General features: G+C 43.0%; 1 protein-coding gene across 1 annotated transcript in view; it reads right to left on the bottom strand.

Moving 5' to 3' along the window:
* The window catches only part of LOC127666578 (PRAME family member 12-like), a 55268-nt gene extending 49014 nt beyond the window's left edge, over positions 1-6254 (bottom strand). The window contains exon 1 of the mRNA XM_052159482.1: positions 5842-6254. The gene's annotated coding sequence lies outside the window, so the exon portion shown is untranslated. The remainder of the gene's footprint in view (positions 1-5841) is intronic.
* Positions 6255-12699: the final 6445 nt, after the last annotated feature.

Below are 12699 nucleotides of genomic sequence, written 5' to 3'. Positions count from 1 at the left end.
CTATCATTCTATACACTTAAAGAAAACAACACACACACATACACACAAACACATTCACAAACACACACACACAAATCCCTTCATGGGCTAGAGAAATGTCCCACTGGCTCCACAATTTAGAGTACTGAATGAATGTTTAAAAAAAAAAAAGGATTTGTATCTAGTACCTTTATAGGGGCTCACAATCACCTGTGACTACATAGGAACAGATACCATAGGCAAAATGCCTACCCTATTCTTTATTTTTACCTTCCCTAGTATAGAGGATCAAATTCCTGTAATCTTTTTTTTTTTTTTGAATTTTCAAGACAGAGTTTCTCTGTATAGCCCTGGCTGTCCTGGAACTCACTCTGTAGACCAGGCTGGCCTCGAACTCAGACATCGGCCTGCCTCTGCCTCCCAGAGTGCTGGGATTACAGGAGTGGGCCACCACCGCCCGGCTCTACAAATGTGTTCTTGATATTGAATTAACAAAACTTCCTTTAAGAATAGAGGATTTTCCCAGCACTCTGGGAGGCAGAGGCAGGCAGATTTCTGAGTTCGAGGCCAACCTGGTCTACAGAGTGAGTTCCAGGATAGCCAGGGCTACACAGAGAAACCCAGTGTCAAAAAACCAAATCCAAAAAAAAAAAAACAAAAACAAAACACATTTGTAAAATGTTAACATCTGATGTCGGGTATTGGTTCTAATGCTTATTTCAGCTCCAGAAAAGCTGCACTGCCAGATCTGAGGGTCCCTGCCCCCCTCCCCTGATTCGAATGAGTAATAAAAAGTTGCCATACAGCCAAGGGCTGGGCAGAAAGACAGGGGCAGACTTAAATTTCAAGTGCAAGGGAAGGAGAGGGGGGAGGAAGAGAAGGATCAGATTTAAGAACTGAAAGAGGGAAAGCATCCTACACTGTAGGTGGAAAGTGAATGCAACCCTATGGGGAGGGGGCGCAGAAGATGACAGGCAGCAAAGATACAACATAAATTTAAAATGCATTAAACCAGGGATACTGGAGGGAAATGTGTGCTACCCATCAGCAGGATTACAAATGTCCAGCTATTGAGCTTAGTTAAGACATATCAAATGTGTGTGTGTGTGTGTGTGTGTGTGTGTGTGTCTGGTGTGTCTTTGATTTACCAATCAAGAGAACTCTTGGGCAGGTGCAGTGACTGCACTACATGTCAGAAGCCAAAGCAGTTTAATTAATTCAGTCTAGTGCATTGAGGTCCCAAGAGAGTTTCACATTACCCTGGACACAGGGGGTACAGAGCCCAGTCAGTCAATACACAGTTTAGTCAAAGTTTCAACTTTTTTAAAGACAAAGCAGAATAAGATTTTCCCACATTTTCTAGTTCTCACCAGCTGCTGTTTCCTTAGCAATAGCATATCTCGGTTCAAAGTGACCCAAACCTCCTTGCAGACTGAGAAATCTGTCAGCAGTCCAACTCTGAGATGTGTTAGATGTGTTGTCTAATTAAGCTATAAACAACGTTACTTTCTCATGAAAAAAAATGAGCATGAAGCCACTTCCTCAGTTCTGCAGCTTGCTTGGCAGAACACCAGGATCCTCTGCTTGAGGAAGTGCACCTCCTCGGTATCTCAGTATGCTGAGAGTGACAGAACCATCCTAGGGTGCCTTGCAGCTAGCAAGGTAGGAGCATTATCATGCCATTTCTCCACAGTAAAGTAAAATACTTTCTACTGTGATCCCTAGAGATTGGCCTGTGGTCCTGAATAGCCAGAGAAATGTTGCCCTCTGTGGATTAGCTGCCTACGTTTGGACTACAACAGGCAAAAGTCTCAACATTGTTTGTATTGCATCCACAATCTTTTTCAGCAACCTAGCCTGTACCCTAATAAACTTAAGAACACTTAATAATTTTAGTATTAGTAATTTATTCTCCATTTCGGCTACATAATTCAGACTGTGCCTAAAAGGGGAAAATGAAACAAAGTATATTCTTAGAATTCTCAGATGTAAGAATGATGGAGTTTAGAGAATTATACAACCCTTGTTGTATAACTAAACCTTCAAGAAGTTTCTGTTAAATCTTGAGTGTGATCAAGCAAGACTAAGTCAGAAAGCAACATTCTGGTTCCCTTTTATACTAGGCTCAAGTACAATCATATACAACACACATATCAATCACAGACATTTTTTGTCCTCCTGCTCTCATGGAAAGCCTTGAGTCAGATACTCAGTCCAAACATAAGAAGCCAATTACAATAATAATAATAACAACAATAATAAAATCTGGTTTGGTGGCGCACACTTGTGCCAGGGAGACAGAGACTCCATGTCCTCCCTAGCCAGCCATCTGAGCCTACCTATCCAATTCAAAGCCAATCAAAAATCCTGTTTTACAAAAAACAGTGGATGGCACCTGAAGAATGACATCCAAGGTTGTCCTCTGGTCTCCACACGCAAGCTTACATGTGCAGGGCCACAGGACCAAACTATCCTGTAAAAGGATTTTCATCCGCTGCTGTAAGAGAGCTCAATGGGTAAAGGTTCTTGCAGGCAAGTCTGATATAACCTGTCCAATACCTGGGACCTCTATTGATGAGGTTTGGTCTGTTGTATGTATTGCCCCAGAGACAAGAAAGTGCACAGGTAGATCCAAGTGAGGCTATGTGACCTTGCCTCCAAATTATTTCTGATTGGTGAATAGAGATGACAACAGTCAATAGCTGGGCAGAAGAAACCCATGCAGGCAGGGTTTAGCATTCCAGGACTTCCAGCATCAGAGAAGAACCACAAGGGGGAAGACACCATGTGTTAGGTGAGTCGTAAAATAAAGACCATGTGGGTTGGCTACCTGTAAATAAAAGCCGTCCAAATGAAACATGGCACATTCTATCGTGGGATTAGTAGTGGGAAATAGACAACAGCGAGAGGTGCACAATCTGCCCAGCTCTTGTGCTGATTAAGGCTAATTGTACATAGAAAGGTTGTGTGTGTCTTTTATCTGAGAACTAAGTGGTCAAAGGCAGGGTAAAAACCGGAGTTGGGATTAAATAATTTCTACAACATCCACATATACAACTCCTGCCCACCCCCACATACACAAATAATAAATGTAATTTCAAAGGGGGTTAAAGCACTTGTTAGTAAACATGAGGATCCACGTTTAATCACCAGAACCCATGTGGTAGGACGATAACCTGCCCAGTCACTATCCTCTGGCCTCCATAAATGCACACTAACACACACATACGAACACAGAATAAATTAATGTAGTTATTAATTAATTAACTAATTAAAGGTTTTTCACATCATCTCTTGTTGGCCCAGACTCACTTCTGTCTTTGGTTTACATAGCTCGCTTCCCCACATCTACCTCTCCTTATCTCATGCCTATCATGCTTGCATGTGTTTCTCCTCCCTAATCTCCATGTTTAAATCTATATTAAACTCTTTATAAACTACTGTTCTGGGGACTAGACCGATGGTCCCCAGGTTAAAAGAACTTATTGTGCAATCATGAGGCCTGGAGTCCAAATTCCAGCATCCTGTACACACCCATGAGTATAGCTTCCAGGAAACAGACATTGTCTTAGGAAGAAATAATGAAAAACTGCCAGTGATTTGGAGGAAAAAAACACTTACAAATGTATGGCAAAAATGCAAAACTCTGTTCTTTTAAAATATAGCCTACAAAAGAGTTAGGACCTGGGTTATGAATGAAAGGGAAGTAAGTGAAAATCCCAGTTCCTTTCCTACCATGTAACCCAACCAAGTACCATTATTATCTCTACAAATCTGTTTCTTGCTGAGTGTGCCAAATTTATATGCTGCTTCTCAATATCAAAAGGGAAGCCACTTAGCAAAGAGTCCTGGAACATAGTCCATACAGAGTAATTTACTAATTATTAAATTTTGGAACAAATGTTAAAAAGACAAGTAGTGTTTCATGTTTATTTTTAACTGTCAGGCACAAGGCTTAGAATCCTGACTTAAAGTTGAGACTGAGATATAAAAGGAATTACAAAAAGCCATTTTGCCAAGGACAAATGCTAAGTAAAAATAACTAGTACTATGGAAATATAATTGACATAGGCACAATCATAAGTTTATTAGAATAATTTGATGCATCACCTCAAAGTTTTCATTTTTACAAAGATATGGTTTCATTTTCATAAACAATAAAGGGAAAACAACACATTAAAAAAAGAGAGCAAAGGTAGGAATGAAGAATATTACTAGGTTGCTTTACTTTCCAACTTAAGAACCAAAATACAACACAGGAAAAACTCCTCGTACAAAAATGGTAGAAAACATCACACTAAAGATAATAAAACACCTCTCGTTCCTGAATACTTCAAGAAACAGACTTCCCTGAGATCTTCGAGATTTCTGGTCTGGAAACAAGAAGCCCCAGTAAGTTATTTCATCACCACAATCCTATTTCCAACATCAAAGCAAAACCTAGGAAAGCCACTCTGGTGGCTTTCTCATTCTCAGAAATTTATTTTTATTTTATTCTAGACATACATAGAAACTACTTAAAAAGTCAAATAAATTCTGATAGGCAGCAAAATTTCACTCAAAAAAAAAAACAAAATATAAAAACTAATTCTATTTTGTCTTATGACAACAATAAAAAATGTTGTCAGAAGACAGGCAATGGTAACACACCGTTTATTCCAGCACTGTGGAGACAGAAGTAAGTAGCTAGATCACTTGACTTGGAAACCAGCCTGATATATACGCTACTTGGGAAAAGCCAGGGTTTCCTGAAGTGCCTGTTCTGCAAGCATGAAGACCTAAGTACAAATCCTTATGCACATAAAATCTGGTGCAGGGCTGCACATTTCTTTCTAACTCCAACTCTTTGTCTCACAAGAGACAGGTCCTGGGAGTCTGCCAGGCCAGCTGAAATACAAGCTCCAGGTTCAGTGAGAAATTAAGGTAGAGACAACTGGAAGACACTGACCTCAGACCTCTGACCTCTACACAAAGCATGGGAAACTCAGGCCTCTGATCTTTAACATGGATTAACTCAGTTACTCACTGTAGAGCTACAGAGTAGGTAATACTATAGTCATCACACACAGCTGAATAAAATGAAGCCCCAGAAGTCACTAACCGGTCCATGGCCATGCAGTCAGTCAACGGGAGCAGGCAGGATCTGAACTGAAGATGTCAAGTGTTCGAATCATCTACAGCATTCATTTAGTTAGCAATTTTTACAAAGAGCCTCTCAGGTGCCAGACACAGTTCTAAGTACTAGGGATAAAATTATGAATAAATCTAATGAGATCTTTGCCCTGTAATTAGGAAGAGAGAGCCAACAATTCTAATGGGAATAATTAACAAGTGTAAAGTGTATCTAATAATAAAAAGGAATGAGAAAGGGAAAATAATGTTTAATTTAATGCTAAACAAAAGAGTCAAATGACAAAGAGAGGGAGACTTGCTTCTATGTTAGGAACCAGGAGAAGTTCTCTCAAGTAAAGAACAGCAATAGAAGTCAAGAACAACTGCCACCAGCCAGAGATGGTATCCCGTACATCTGCCAGGGTAGCATCCTAAAGCCCTAGTGAGAGTGAGAGTCATGGGGTAAGGCTGAGGTTAGGTTGGAAGCTGCCCTAGTGGCAGGGAGAAGCAGCTTAGATTCAGTTCTGTGTGTAACCCAGGGCTTTTGGAGGATTTGAGCACAAGCAGTTCAATCCAAGTTCTTTTTAAAAACACCATTCTTACTGTTATGTGAGGAACAGCAAGCTGGAGAACTGCATCTGGGGTGCGGGTAGACTGGGGGAGGAGAGGAAGGGAGCCCTGCCAAGATCTGCAAAAGCCTGAGGAGCGACCAAGCACAGAACTATCAGGGAATGAATGGCCAGGACTGACCTGCGCTGGAGGAAGGAGGCATCTCCAGCGGCGGAACTCCGAAGCAGATCCGTGGGCGCACAAGTCAGCGAACCACACAGCGCGGGTGGCAGGGCCGGGGTGGCCTTACAGTCGCGGCGGAGGGGGAACCGGAGGTCACGGGTTACACAATTCTGCAGCCTGAGCTGCAAGAGCAGCGCAGGGGATCGAGGTCTCCAGGGTCAGCGCCATTCCCCGGCCCCCCGGCCCGGGGGTCGCCGCCGCAAAACACTGCACCTGGGCCTCGGCAGCACCGCAGCCACTCAGTGACCTCGCCCCAGCCAGGAGGAAGGCCGGAGAAGGTAGCAGGTCCGCAGGCCTCCTAGGGGCACCGAGCCGCACCCCTAGCTCCCTTGGTCAGCTCAGCCTCTGGCTTCACAATGGCTCCGCCCCGCTCCTCGCCTCCCCCACATCCCTCTAGCGCGCCCCGCCCCCATCCTGCCTGTGACCCGCCTGCTGGGTGAGAGCTGACACTTTCAGTAGACACAGTGCATGCGAGCTGCTAGCACAGAGAGCAAAGAGACCTAGTCAAGGTCCTTCTCCCGAGCTGGGGGTGACATAGCCTCGGTGGTAAATTGCTGGCTGGCAAAGGAGGCCTCTGTGATATCAGACCTGAGACTCCATTGTTATGACAATAGTCCTTACTGTTGAAATATTCAAACTCCTCTCCCAACCAACTCCTTTCCCAAAGTTCAACACTTTCTTTCCTCCACCTTAGAGACTTGAAAGTGTTTGCAATCACTTAAACAATCAGTACTGTTTTCAAAACTGACTTTGCAAACCTGAGGTGTTTTCCCCCAGAAAAAACAGGAGATACTCAAAGAAAATCGCTCTCATTCTCCCTCCTTCATAAATTCAACTTCAATATTCCATCCCTATCCCTAAAAAGCAGCATGGTTCTCTGGACCCACAACTGAAAATATAGAAACAGCTTAATTTCAGGAGTAACAGACAGAGCTCCTAGCTGCCTTACCAGCAGGTCATGTCCTGAAATGTAACAGTGAAGAAAAAAAAGAAAATGAAGATTTGGGGGAATGATATTTTAAAAATTGTCTCTACACAGCTGTTATTTCCACTAAGAAAAATGAAAAAACTGTATTTTTAAGGCTGAGAAAAGCATGTTCCACCACAGTTCACAAAAATTCATTCTAACCAATAGTTAGTCACAGCATACATTCTGTCCACCACTCACTTTACCACATCTTTTGTGCCAATGGACAAACAGGTCGATTCCCAGTGTTTAAAACACATTTAGTGTGGTGAGAGAGGCAACAGCTGCAGGATAAGTTCAGAGCTACATCTGAGGGAAAGCTTTGGGGGGCACAGCTAGAAAATGTCAATAAAGTCATAATATGAACTGAATGATTAGTTCTATTAGGTAGAAAAAATCCAGAGCAGCATGTGCATGGGCAGAGGATGGAGGACAGCGTGTATTCTAGGAACTGTGAAGCATGAAGCAGAGAGTGGCATAGGCTGCAGAGTATCCAGACAGAGGAAGCTAGGGAGGCAAATGGAGGACTGAGAATGAAGGTCCTGCAGGGTTTGGAGACCTGGTGAGCCTATACTCCAGAGGAGGAATCAATGAAAGAGTTAAACAGTAAAAGTAACTTTAGTAATTCACCCTGGCTGCAGCCATGAGAGAGGACAAATAAAATGGAGGACAAAGTCATTTTAAAGGAGATGTTCAAAGATATGAAAGTTCAGGACAGAGATGGTTCATCTCTATATATATTAAAGTCATCAGATATCAGGGCTTGGGGGAAGGCTTAGTGGGTCAAGAATTTGCTACACAACTGTGAGGAACTGAGTTCAGATCTGTAGCACCCACATAAATGCAGGGCAGGGGTGGGTGCTTGCCTATACTCCCAACTCTCATGAAGCAGAGACAGGATTTCCAGAGGAGCTGAACAGTCAAATTGCTAAATAAGTGAATTCCAGGACTGGAGACAATGACTCAAGAAATCATTTTGAATCAAGTCATAATTATGAATATCATCTAACGTGCTAAGTTCTAATACAGTGATTACCCTACACACTGGGGTTCACAAACTCATTCTGTCCCTAGCAATTATGGCTCAATAATTTTTAAAATATTATCCATAAGCCAAAATAAATATGTAACTCTGTGATTACAAATAAATGAGGCCACATAACTTAAGTATTTGTAACTTAACAGGTTGGTAATTCGTCAGGCAAAAAAGTAATATACTTAAGTCAAAAACAAAACTACGAATTTTATTTACTAATGGGACATCTGTAGCCACTGGGGAATGTGCCACTTCTCAAACTTGGGACTATGGGACAATATCACTATTGTTCCCCACTCTACATTGGCAGGAAACGGTCAGGCACACTGCTCTACACTTAATATTCTATCATAGTGAAAGGGACAGGTTCCTCACTACAAATAGAATACAAAATAGAACCGCCTGGTTGAGTGGTAACAGCCAAATTTTTTTTCCTTACTAAAATATAAAAATACATTTTCCTCTATATTGGCCATTAACTTGACAATGCTTTTATCAGCCTTAAGTTCTCAACAACAACTTGACATCTAATGTTTCAGCCTCTATTGATAAATTTGGTCTCAGTCAACTATTTTATTGAGTTGCAAAGGATGCTTTTCCAAATACATATTCCTTCTGTGGTTGTTGGCTGCCATTCCTCTTTAATGAGCTATCATGGTGGAGCACACCTTTAATGTCAGCACTCTGAAGGCAGATTGTTGTAGAAGTTTTTAATCCCGACCCAGGTTTCTAACCCACCTTCCAACCTTTAGCTCCCCGATAAAAGATACATACAGCCTTTATTTTTGCAATAAGCCTTAAATGGCACAAAAGCTAGGATTAGAATCCTCTTTGGTATTAAAATCTACTTTCCTATTGATAACCCCAAATTATTACTTACTATTTTCTCTGTTTCTTCTGGGCTGCTCGTAGCTCTAATTTGCCAGCCCGCGGAGCCATGTGATTATGGCTCACCTAACCTGTGGCATCTTCTCCTTCTCCCTCATGCACCTCCTTCTCCTTCTCATGGTTCTCCTTGGACTCCAAGCCGGAGAAACCTAACACCCATCTATGTCTCCTCTGCCTAACTATTGGCTGTTTCTGTCTTTATTTATCAATCAGAAATAACTTGGGGGTAGGGTCACAGGTCTATATGCAGATTCCAGGGCTTGGGGACCCGCACTTAGCATTACAATAGACAGAAAGACCAAACCTCCTTTTCTCTCAAATATGCATTGAATCCAATTACAACAATTATGAAAATTATAGTCACACGATCTTTAATAATGAAATAGCCGGGTGGTGGTGGCACCCGCCTGTAATCCCAGCACTCTGGGAGGCAGAGGCAGTCGGATTTCTGAGTTCGAGGCCAGCCTGGTCTGCAGAGTGAGCTCCAGGACAGCCAGGGCTATGCAGAGAAACCCTGTCTCGAAAAAAAAACCAAATCCAAAAAACAAAACAAAACAAAAAAAAGAAATAACTTTCGATGCCATGTTCTGTGGATCACTGATGCTTTTGAAGCTATCTACATATAGCATGACTGAATTGCTAATCATTAATTTTTTTAATTATTTACTATTTGAATAACCTTGAAAACATGTTATTATAATTAACTAAATGAGAATCTAATATGACCATGAGTTTGACTGTCTATCCTAAACAGTTTGTAATAGCAGCAATTAAAAGGACTGGGTTTAAACCTAGTATTCTTAAGTGACTTGCATCAGCACAACACCCCAGCAGCTGTAGGACCACAGAACCACAGTGGACCCTTGGAGACAACCTGGTCCATGGGTATCACCTTAGCCTCAGGGGGTCGTGCAAACCACTCCCATCAATATGGCCCCCAGAGTCAGCAGAGCCACTGATGTCAGCATGGTTTCAGGCTGCAGCCATGGACAACCACAAGTCCTTGGTGTTATAAGGGGCCACAGGCCCTACTGAGACCTGATCAAGATACCATCATGGACTCAAGGAGCAGCACCCCCCACAGAATCCACTTGGTCTGAGACCACAGCACAGACTATGGACATCGTCACAGCCCCCAGCTATGGAAGAAGCAGACCTGGCTGTCAGCAGCATCAGGACCAAGACATCACCCTTAGAGCAGGGCTTGCCTCCCAGATCAGTGTGGCCTCCAGTGGTAGCTGGGCCCTCCTACATCAACAAGGCTTTAGGTGGCAGCACAGGCCATCCACATCAGCCTGAGCCTCACTGCCATCACATCTCCAGTGTAGCCCCTCTCCACAATATACAAACCTCTCCACCTCTCTGTCTCTGCCATCTCTCTACCACATACTTGTTTATGGTAGTGGCACCCTCTTGCCTGAAACTCAAAGAGACAGGTTGTCCTGTGTGCTTACACATGTTTTCCAATTTCTTTCTTGGGAGTTGGAGAGAAAACCTGGGATCTTCCTGGACTTTGTTGTCAATCTGTGTAATGGCTATGAACTTGGGCCCTCACCATGCCAAGTACCTTATCACTGAATGACCTAAGCCTGGCAGTATTGTTTGTAACCTCTGAGAAGATTACATGCTGCCTGGTTGGTTTCGTGGGGTTTTGTCCTTTTTTTGGGGGGGGGGGTGTTTTCAAGACAAGGTTTCTCTGTGGGGTCCTGGCTGTCCTGGAACTCACTCTGTTGAACAGGCTGGCCTCGAACTCGGAAATCTGCCTGCCTCTGCTTCCCAAGTGCTACGATTACAGGCGTGCACCACCACTGCCTGGCTTGTTTTTTCTTAACAAAGCCTCATCCACAGAGTGACAGTGGAGACCCTCACTTTTAGACATAGGCTAAGATGGCTGGAAGCTCCGAATTTTGATGTCCCCATTGTTGGAAGTAGCCAGGCCCATTACTGTATTTGATCAAACGTATTTTCTAACCAAGGTGATGGCACCCACATATCATCACAGCACTTGGGAGGCTGAGGCAGGAGATTCTCCTGCAACTAGGAATGTGAGGCCAGATTGGGCAACACAGTCAGGTGCAATTTCCATATCCATATGCAGCCACAAGCCAAGCATTCAGACATATCCAGTCCTGGGAGACATCAACATGGCACACCAGAAACAAAGGGAGGCCGTGGGTGCTCTGAAGAGGCAGCTGTAGCTGAAGAGGCAGGGCAAAAAAACGAAGAAACAGGTGCTCATTAGCCGAGAGGGGATGTTCCCAGGGTTGACCAAAGAAGCTGAGGCCTAGGAGGCTTGAGACTGTTCCTAAATAGGAAACCAACTCCTCTGAGTAGCTCAAGATGTCTTCTGGAAAATGTGCAAATATGCCACACCAACTCCAGTGTCGTCTGTGCGACAGGACAGTACATCATTAAGGCAGAGGAGAGATAAATGCCCCTTGGGGCTAGGCTCCCTGGAGGTCTCTGGCAGAGTGCCCACCTCTGGCCTTGAAAAGGGCCTCGATGTTCTCCACAGATACTGTGCTTTCTATGTTATGGGTTCTGCACTGTGTCTTTCTTCTTCCTATTCTTAATTCTTTATATCACACGATCCAAGCCTACAAGCTGGTTAATTGATAAAGGAGGATTTGATGTTCTGGTAGAAGGAAAAGAGGATGTGGCAGTTATGCCTACTGCTCCCAGTCTTGAACTCAATGAACTCATGTTGAACCTTACTGAAAGAAGGTCTTGGATTGTTTCTCATCAGGGCCCCTCTTTATTACTAGCCTTAGCAAAAGTAGTGACCAAAGAATATGAGATATTAGGGAATGTTATGGATAGTTTGTAGCAGGAAGAACACAGTAGGAGAAAATATAGGACTACTGATGAGCCATTGCCTTATACAAGTGCTTATGGTAAAGAAGGTTACAGATGGGTAATAGCATTGAAGGGCAGAGGTCCTGTAGTATTCTTTAAATTTAGAGATATATTAGCTTGAGCCAGATCACCTTGGGGTTTGCTTTCCAGGGCAGTACAGAGGACTCTTGTAATGAACATTGCTCATTCTTAAAGCATTTTGACTTTTGGTGGCAGAAGAAGGCTTATATCATACAAATTGGCCTGAAAGCCCAGGTTCTCCTATTGATTATTAACACAACTTTAAGTAACCAAAAATTAGACTCAAATGCCACATGTCTAAAGTTCATGGCCTAAGTCTGCTTTTGACCATGGTTTACAGAGCAATAGTTCCTGTGGGCACCATGTCATGTCTACTTACTCTTCTAATTAAGATGGAAGTCTACCTTGTTTAGAAACTGTATGAGTGTTTCTGGAGGTGTTCCAACCTCGACCTGTTCCTCAATATACTAAAAATATGCCTGACTGAAAAATTAAAGTTTCAGCAGATTCAAACCGCTCTCTTGTGTGTCTGTCTGTCATTACCTCGCCACACCTATGCCTTCCTGAGTACCAAAGCCCTGGTTTTCCCATGGTCATGACTTCCCCGGCTGGGTCAGTCCATGGCACAAATACAAGTGGCTGGTCCCATAAGCTCATAATGCTGTGAGTATCATAGAGTCTGGGCCAGGATCAGAACTCAGATCAGCTCCATGTTATCTCTTTGAGGTCAGGTGGTTTCTTCATTCAGAATTCCTGTCTGTTGCTTTACTTCCTAGCCATCATGTATGCAAGGACTGCTTAATCCCTTTCCCCTTGTAACCAAGAAAATTTTATACAACCTCTGACTTACAGGAATACAAAACAAGCAATTCAAACATTCCTTTATAAGTTGGAAGCAAATTTATCTTAAGGCCATTTATTTCTTTTGACAGGAAGACTTAATTCTTGGCTCAATTTTTTTATATGGAAGGACAAGGGCCACCTTCACCACGTTAACAACTGATTAACATTCAGATTTCATAGGTTCCCCCCCTTCTTGCTCCAGCCC

This window comes from Apodemus sylvaticus, chromosome 16, assembly GCF_947179515.1.
Source record: "Apodemus sylvaticus chromosome 16, mApoSyl1.1, whole genome shotgun sequence".
NCBI classification, from domain to species: domain Eukaryota; kingdom Metazoa; phylum Chordata; class Mammalia; order Rodentia; family Muridae; genus Apodemus; species Apodemus sylvaticus.
Note: the sequence above shows the minus strand (reverse complement) of the source record. Positions and strands in the feature narration are given on the sequence as shown.